We start from the raw sequence: 9,113 nt of genomic DNA on the forward strand, positions 1-9,113 counted from the left end.
ACGTAGCTAGCACAAAATGTACACTTACTCAGTGTATGAAGTGTGTGAATTAGGGCTGCGGTGGTGACGTTCGTTTTCGGTTATATATTCTTTGCAATCTTCGCACTCACTACACTTTCCACTGAGAACACCGAAAATATACTTGTTTGCTAGCGACATCTAGCTTTTCCGTTGTTCCTGACGACACTATGATAAACGCGAGGAAAACCACTGATTAAAACAGATTACACTTGTTAACGGACGGACGACGAGCGTTAAGCGTTTCAAGGAAACCGCTCTCAGTGTGGATAGACCTAGACCAGGCTCGGCTACGCAGCGAAATCGGAAATCTTGGTGGTTGCGGCATTGACAATTGTTTTCCACCCTTTAGAAAGAAACATACTATCAGTATTTCAGACTGCGAACTTATAATCTGTGTTCATACAGCATTGATAACATGTAGTTGACGTATAGGTGACGCTGAAACAGATAAAAAATAACAGCGTAGATTCGCAACTGTCGTCTCGAATGGGAGGCTGAAACGCGGCATTATGCTGAAAAACAAAAGGAAAACAAACGATAAGAAACTAACAAAGAGATTATCGTTGGAGATTTCGCTTAGAAGTTACAGTGTCGGAGTAGAGGGTACATTTATAAGTTACAACAAGCTGTTTTTGTTTTTTCCTAGATGTAACTTCTATTCGTGTTGTAAAGACATGACCTTGGTCGCTTTTAACCTCTAAATATACGTTACAGTGGTGTAACCTATAAGAAATCTCGAAATCTACGTCTATACAGAAGTTACATGTTTCTAAAAGTTACAATAAAAGGTACGGGTTTAAGAGTGTACGGTATTACTCGAGGAGATCCGTACCGGCGATACGCCAGCTGAGCTCAAGGTGGCGGGTTCAAACCCGGCCGAGGACGGTAGCAATGTGGGGGAGGTAAACATTGGACTCGTTGAGCAGGCTCCCGAGCGTCCTTTCCCGGGTTCTCAGGGAAACGTACCCTTGGTGACTCCACTGAACGATGTTTGTGAGGCTATCCGGAAGCCTGCGCGCCATTGCTCGAGTTTCCTTCTGTCGTCTACGTTCTGTAAAACAAGCCGTCCACCAATCTCTATGGCCAAACGGCGCATACACCGGAAAATGCGTCACGGGTCGGAAGTCGTACCGCTTTACCCTGACATGAGACAAGGGGCGCGCAGGGTGCACCCGGGAGTGCACACCAGAAGTTTCTTTGGTGCTGTTAAGTGATCCCTGGATAGAGGGAACGTTCCAGGAGCACCAACTTAACGCGCCCATTGCTTCCAGCACCGTGTGTCGGAGATTTCCGGCGCACGTGAAAAGAACCCCGGGTGGTCGAAATTATCCGCAGTCCTACCCTGTGGCACGTGTAGCATGTCGCCACACTAGGCAGACAAACCTGACGTGTAACATTACGGCACCATTACTACTATTATTGTGAGCTCCGATAGCGTCGCGCATGCGCCATGAGACCGACGTCGTACTGGGTATCGTATCGGAGATGCAAAAACGGTCTACTAAAACTCTATTGCCTGATAAATGCGCGTGCGCGCTTGGCAATGCAATTCTACGAAGATTGTAAACACGAAGAGACCCGAACAGCGGCGGAATTAACAGAGCTCCCGTGTGGGATGATCATCGGATATCACATTAGGAAAGTAGTCCAAATTTCAAGCGTACTATACAAGGTCGTATGCCAACTGTCACCAAGTGATTTGCTAATGCAAGAAGAATCGCGTTGAAGCAATCAACAAGGGACGATCTTCGAAGTTGACTTGTCGACAATTCCAGGGGTGGAGAACCTTGAACGATGGTTTGCGTTAGGGTATCTCACCAGGATCCTCCAGGGGATCCAGTGGGCTGACAGCGAGCATCAGCACAGTGCGCAGGGCTTCACATCATATGAATTTCTGTATTCGTTCATGTGTTTACAACACTTTCGGTACATCCTCTCCGGCGCGTCCCCTTGTGCAAAGATGCGCTTTTTCTTTTTTGTCCCCACAGCAATTGAGGTCTGTCTGCTTTTGAGTCTCGATTCACGATTTTACAGTCTTGCATGTGAGTTAGGACTGGTAGGTGCCAGAGAAGCCCGACCCGGTGGAGTGCATGACTCCAATGGTGAACCTTTTGGTGGAGGCATTTTAATAGTTTGGGGTTGCTGCTAGTACTATAATCTGGGACTGTTGGCAGTTCTCGAAGAAACACTTAATACCGATGGCAATATTCAAATCCTGGAAAATGGGGCATTGACAACGCTGCTACTGTACCTCGGAGAGGGCCTTTACCCACGCAAGCATAGCCCGTTGCGCCACAAACATCCCGCACCTACTTCCAAACTAGAACCATGGCAACCACATCAGTCAGCGACGAACACAAGTCCCTCGATTTTCTGCCCGTAGGTACAATACCTTGCACTGTGAATCCACTCTGCTCTAGAGTTCAGTAAAGTTGCGAGCGTTTATTACCCACTACGTGACGCCATCTGTCTCTTTTGCAGCTGACGCTGTGCCAGCCCGACATGGTTTCTGCGCTGACATGGCTTCGAGAAAATACCTCTTGCATAGTAAGGTTCCATGAACAAGGCGCACACGCAGTGCTATTAACTATCAATGAGCTCGAGAATACCTCAGCTCTAATCCATTAACAGCAGAAAATTTGCATGTTTGACTCCATATTTGCATATCATAATTTTATCGCGCTCTGGCATGGTTCCTGAATTAAGATATCTAACGAATGCAGAAATCGCTGAGCTGTGACTTTTTTTACGATGAACGCTGCAGAAAATGGGTGGCGATCCATTTCAATACGCGTTATAAATATTCATGCGTCTCACAGTCCCACTAGGAATAATCTCAAGGCCTCTTGACACATCGCGTTCCTGCGTGTAGACCCGTCGCCTCACGCGGCGGAAGTCGCATACTCATGGGCGACGCCGGTAATTTCGGATAATATAAAATACTGTATATCAGGTTTTTCTATATTTCTGTTTTGTATATAACTCGCTCGAGGCAGACGTCTCGGCAAAATATAGTTGTATGCGTCAACAATAAAAAAAAAGTTAGTATGATCCGAAACAGGGGCGGATTTAAGGGTCTGTCATGGGGGCGGCGGTCTTAAGAAAATTTCGTGCTTTGCGGCGCAGCATCGTCCAGGAGATAAGGTTTTTACATAGGGAACACGACCGTAGGGGGGCGGTCGCCCCCCCCCCATCCCCCCTTAAATCCGCCCCTGATCCGAAATGCATCCCAGTTTTCGATCACAGCAACGTCCAAGAAACAGGCCGTGTACGATTCTGATGTGAATCGTAATTTCAGTGTCTTTCACGGTTGTTGTATACGGTACCATGATAGAGCCATCTATGGAACGTGACTTTCCTGCAGCAGTTATAGAATAACAATAACTAACAAATTCGCCCACTGTTGCGTTCGTTTCAACTCGACGATAATGAAAGCGGCCTTTTTTTACTATTCTTCTTTTCTACGACGTCATGTCGGTTCTTCTAAAGCTGCACCTAAGCAGCAAGTCAGGTAGTCTATGTTCGTCGCGTACTTTAACACATTATTGTTTTTAAAACCAGCGCAACCCGATCCCTAGTGAAAATGTATCTGAGAGGCCTCTCAGGTCTAATATGTTATGGGACTGAGAGGACCTCTCAGGCTGAGAGGTCCTCTCAGGCTGACCTCTCAGGTTGAGAGGACCTCTCAGGCTGGTGGACCTCTCAGGCTGACCTCTCAGCTTGAGAGGACCTCTCAGATTGACAGGACCTCTCAGAAGCTAATGCCCAGATCTGACATCGGAACATCAATGTTCAATTTCGCCGTCTACGCTGCACCTGCCATCGGAGTGGTATAATCATACAGTGCTATGATACACCAGACATAGATACAGACAAGTACATGTCACAAAACTTCACATATATTGAGTTCCTTCGATTGTACAGATACACTCAAGGCATGCACACTGCTATCAGACTATTGTAACAGTTATTTCAAATGTCTTACAGAATTGTGAATATCTAATATTTGTTGAAGGATCGCTCGCAAGAAACTACACGAAACGGTAAATTGCACCAACAGAAACTAGATTTAGCACTTACATGTCTACGAAAGCGTACGAGTCATCATCAACACATACTGTCGTATTCCACAAAGCGTGAACTCATGGGACACATATTCGCAATGTCCGTACAGCGGCGATGAAAAATATTCTTTAGGAACTCTGCTTCTCGGTGATCAAGTTCATCTGTTTTACGTATACTTCGGGACCTGCGATGCACCGTCTAGTTTCCCTTGCTTGCGTAAGCCACCAACTAACTGGAGAGATTGGGTTTTCACCACCTTGTGTTCTCACCACCTGTCACTTCGTACGAGATTCATCTGTAAGAAATACAACTTCAAAATGTCAGTGTAAGGCAGTGTGTAGGCATCGAAGTATATAACATACCGTTTGGCACCCAGCGCCGTTGGTAACGTTACGTGCGTTGGTAATCTTCCTATCGGCGCTCATAATGCGTGTCTGCGAACAGTAGTAAAAGCCTAAAGTAAAGAGGAATGGCTGTCAATCACAAAATCATATTTGAGACATCGCCTACATACCTCAAAAACGTTACAATCCCGAAGACAAAACGCAAATTACTTGAGATCCGCGGCCCACGTCCTCACACTTCAGCGTTTCAAAACAGACTGATTCAACCGCTGGCGACTGGCCGAAACGCTTCCACTTACGTGCAGTGCAATAATGCTGTGATTGCAAGAACAATAGCTTCAAGGGGGGAAGGCAATACAAGGTTATCACGGCACGTGTTCCTTGAAGGAATAATGCACAAACACGTGAAATCTTGCGATCTATTTTCCAAAGCGTACGAGGTAGCATGTTCCGCGGCGCGGAAAACACGTAGCAACTTGCTCTGGGAGGTGTTGCACGACGCACTGTCGCAAAGCTGTCTGAGAGGTCCCCCCAAACCTCTTAGGGCTACATGAATGATTATACAACGTATTCCAGATTTTCTCTAAGAGGTCCTCTCAGACCTCTCTGTGCTGCCTGAAAGGTCCTACCAGACCTTTCAAGATTTCTTAAAAGGTCCTCTCAGACCTCTTAGGACTGCTTGAGAGGTCCTCTCAGACCCCTCAGAATTTCGTAGAAGGTCCTCTCAGACCTCTTAGGACTGTTTGAGAGGTCCTCTCAGATCTCTCAGAATTTCTTAAAAGGTCCTCTCAGACCTCTTAAAAAATCCTGAGAGGCCTCTCAGATACATTTTCACTAGAGATACACGAGACAGAGCAAGCTTCGACTTTTTGTTATTATTATTTTTTACTTTGCACGCGAAACTGCGGCCAAAGAATTCTATTCACGTAGTTTAGGAAATAATCCCAAATTCGTCACCCAAGAGCGATCTATGTTGCCGAGTAGTAATTTGCTTGTCCTATAGTAGCCGCTATACCCGACACTAGAGTCACTGAATCACTTCAGTGACTCTACCCGACACTACGGCGGGCTGTTTGCCTTCTAGCCCGCCATACCGACACATAGGAGGCAGACCCAGTGTTATGTGCATGCAATGTGGTTTTGCCGCCGTGCTTGACGAGCAAAACGAAGTTGGTGGCATCTTCGACACAGTGTTGCCCGTAGTTTTCAATTTTAATTTTGAGTTGAGTTAAGTTTAAGTTCAATTTGAACGAAAATTGTGGCATTAGAGTACTAAGAGCTCAGGTTATCGAACAGATAAACCTTCTGAGCTTGCACCTCTGCCGCTTTACGGTACCTTTAGTACATATTTTATGTAGTTTGTAACGCAAGTTGATAGCCGTGGTGCTTTGGTAGGCATTCGCAAAGATTATGCGCCTATCAGGTGGGATGCAAAAACCTACATCAACCGCATAAGTCCAGGCTGTGTGTATATTCGATACACCGACCTCCATACAGAAGAAGAAAATAAGGTTGACATCACCCTTCAAGGACGAACACGAAGATGCAAGGTGCCCGCCGTAAGGCTCCATCGGACGAGGAACTAAGCCAAATGCTTAGAAAACAAGATTATGTTGGACCCCTCTTATTTGCATATTGATGCTCAGAAACGTAGCCGAACTTAGAGATGAACGTAATGTTAATTAATTATACAAAAGCTACAGAGAATCGCGTTCAATTATAAACGTAAATATTAGAAAAGTCGATCTCTTGTCTCGTTAACCAATGCCTTTTGGACGAATAGAGATGCGATATCCCGTCGAGAAGAATCTCAGCCAAAGTACAATAACTGCCGTGGCATGCAACACAATTTTCTTTTCTTCTTTCCTTTTTTTGTTCTTTCATCGAGTATTATCAACCAGTTATTTCCATCATTAAACGCTTTCGGCAATGCGCCGCTGTCGCCTGCGACATTGAGGTGAATGAGGAGTGTGATTTTAGGTTCAGCATCCCCGTGATGAAGAAACCCAGGAGCTGTGTTGACGGCTCACTCTCACTCCGATTTGGACGACAAGCAGTGGCGTATCTAGAGCTACCTGCGCCCATGGCAACATGGTTAACATGATGTCCTTGGGGATGCGTTTTCGTGTGTTCCGCTAGGTTTCACACTACAACCTCTCTAATGGCGGGTGTTTTAGATCATTTATGAATGCGCCAGGTTGAGTGCTCGACCTTGCACATTTACACCCGACCACATAATGGCGCCCCTGTTCACCTGGCGCCCATGGCAACTGTCCACACCTGCCACACCCTAGATACGCCACTGACGACAAGGAAATGGAAGAGCGTCTTGAGGAGGCCATTTAATGCTCCTCGAGCAAAACTAATGTGTCGGCTTCTTAACATTATTATATAATATTACTAACTTAGGGTCCGGAAAGTCAGGCACTAAAATCGACGGCCGGCAGGTGTTTAGACCCTCAAAAACACCAAATTAGGAAACAAAATGTAAAAATAGGCACGTGAACCTGGTACACTCTTTTGCTTTGTTGGTGTTTTAGCATGCTCCTCCCTGGAATACTTGCTCGTTCAAAGGCTGTGTTCAAAGTTCCGGGCCCTACTAATAATATATCTAATAGGCTAATAAGAATAACTGGTATGCACTCTTACACCACCGTTTGCACTAGTTGACGGCACTATATACGGTGCTATAGAGATTCCTGCAGCTCTCCAAGCGATAAAATATGGCCCCTAATTCGCCGCGTAATTTCCGAAAAAACTTTGCAGAAATGAAAGCTCGAAGTTAAAAAGCAGCGATAAAATTCATAAACGGAGTCCTGTGACGATAAAAAGACTCCTGTGAATTCTTCCTTGTGCGCCCAAATACCGTTTAACTTGTACTTTATATATATATATATTGTACTTTATGAGTTGAGTACGCTGAGTGACCCCTGGTTTGCCAATCCCGAACGATGCGCAGCTACCCAGGGCCGACGAGCCGCAAACACGGCGAAACACGTGTCCTCTGGTGCTGTCGCATTGTTCAATGAGTATCTGTTTCTCTACGTGCAGCCGTAGAAGCCATTGTAACTGTAAGTTTGAATTTCAAACACGTCTCGCATCATTTACCTATTTTTTTTAATGGCTTTTCCCCCTCTTTATTGTACTTTATATATATATATATTGTGTGTGTGTATGTGCCATAATAAAGCGCTGTTAGGTAGTTAACATTATACTGCCAGGGCTACTGGTTTCGAAATTCAGCCCCCCAGAGCACCCGTGCGCCGCGTCGCCGTTGTAAAATGCGGCGAATCAGGGTCCACGTTTCTCGTCAAGTTCGGTAGTCGTTGTAGCCGTCTTTACACTCCGTTTGTCTAGCTCATAAATCTTCTCCGTCTTCTTCCTAACACTTTTTGGCCTTGAACCCAAAGTAAGATCTTGATAGTACAACACAATTAATCGCTTTCTCTCTCTTTCTTCTGTAATACATGAGGTATATATCCTATTAGCTGCCATGCTGGATCACAAATTATCAGCGATAGTTAGGATATGTTACAATATAGTACGTTAACCGGAGCATTCTGATGCGACAGCTGAATTGATGTCGCAGGGACACAGATGTCAGGCAGATGTCGAGCGGACGTAGTGCCGTATGCGCAATCTGTCAGATCATGCAGGTACAGCACTCTTCTCCATTTCATTTAACGTCTTCCCAAAAATATTTAAATACGTCTATATATCGGTATAGCTAGTACTTCTATGACGTAGAATTCAGAAAGCTTACTAAAACAATAAAATTAAGTTCGAGTGATCTAACCCGCCTTCCTCGTAACTATCTTCCTCCCACTTGTGTACGTCTGCTCAAATGAGGTGTGACAAAATTCGAAATAAGACCAGCGCAGAATATTTGTAACTTACGCGATCAACTCTGGAGAAGGGACACTTTCATTCAGGCTTGGTCACATGAGCGTCGGGAAAAAAGCTTTTTGTGAAGTGTCCAGGCCTATTCTTTCTCACTGACGTACGCTCAGATGTTAGCCTTGCTTGGACGTGAGAGCAAATATCTTGAAAACAAATTAAAATATGCATTATATACACATTTGCGTTTCTGCAACCAGCGCACTACACGTGCACACTGTGCTTTTAGACACCGCGGGCGACTCTATGGATAAGTGTAAGCATTGCTCGTTATCTGCAGTGTCACAAAACTCAGGCAACCCGTGCATGTTGTGCCATTTAGGGGGTCCTCACGTCATCACATCGATTCGTCGTAGCACGGCATTGTCACATCACACGTGACAACATCGTGCGCCATTAACAGCACTTGGGCACGACCATTCTTCTCACGCTTTCAGTCTCATCACCTGCAACTGCAACGAAACGCGGAACTTTTGATTACATAACTCCAAGGAGGAAAAGGTCCACTTTTTTCCTTCCTCCAAGTACTTCCGGTTCTTCTGCAGCTTTCCGCGACCTATTTTTACTTTTAACGGCGATTCGTTTGGCGGTGCCTCGTTTGGATTTCTAGCAGTAGGGAATCTATACATAACGGGGGGGGGGGGGGGGGGGGAGCGGCTTTTCACCCCTGTGCAACAGGTCGCAGCAATTGGAGTTTTCCTTCTTGCATAAGTTCTTCGATTTAGAAAGAGATTAGTCGGATAAATCCAGTTCGCCTTCTCAGTGATCAGAGGTGGATAATGTATG

General features: G+C 45.5%; 1 long non-coding RNA gene across 2 annotated transcripts; it reads right to left on the reverse strand.

The window, feature by feature from the left end:
• Positions 1-3,938: 3,938 nt before the first annotated feature.
• LOC135383741 (uncharacterized) lies at positions 3,939-5,025 on the reverse strand. 2 transcript variants are annotated; one of them, XR_010420039.1, is made up of 3 exons: positions 4,601-5,025; positions 4,449-4,540; positions 3,939-4,381 (listed from the first exon to the last, which is right to left on the reverse strand). It is a non-coding gene; the product is annotated as an uncharacterized LOC135383741 (long non-coding RNA). The 2 variants fall into 2 exon arrangements; XR_010420040.1 differs by having other exon boundaries at positions 3,939-4,396.
• Between the last annotated feature and the right edge of the window lie 4,088 nt (positions 5,026-9,113).

Source organism: Ornithodoros turicata, chromosome 2 (genome assembly GCF_037126465.1).
Source record: "Ornithodoros turicata isolate Travis chromosome 2, ASM3712646v1, whole genome shotgun sequence".
Taxonomy (NCBI): Eukaryota; Metazoa; Arthropoda; class Arachnida; order Ixodida; family Argasidae; genus Ornithodoros; species Ornithodoros turicata.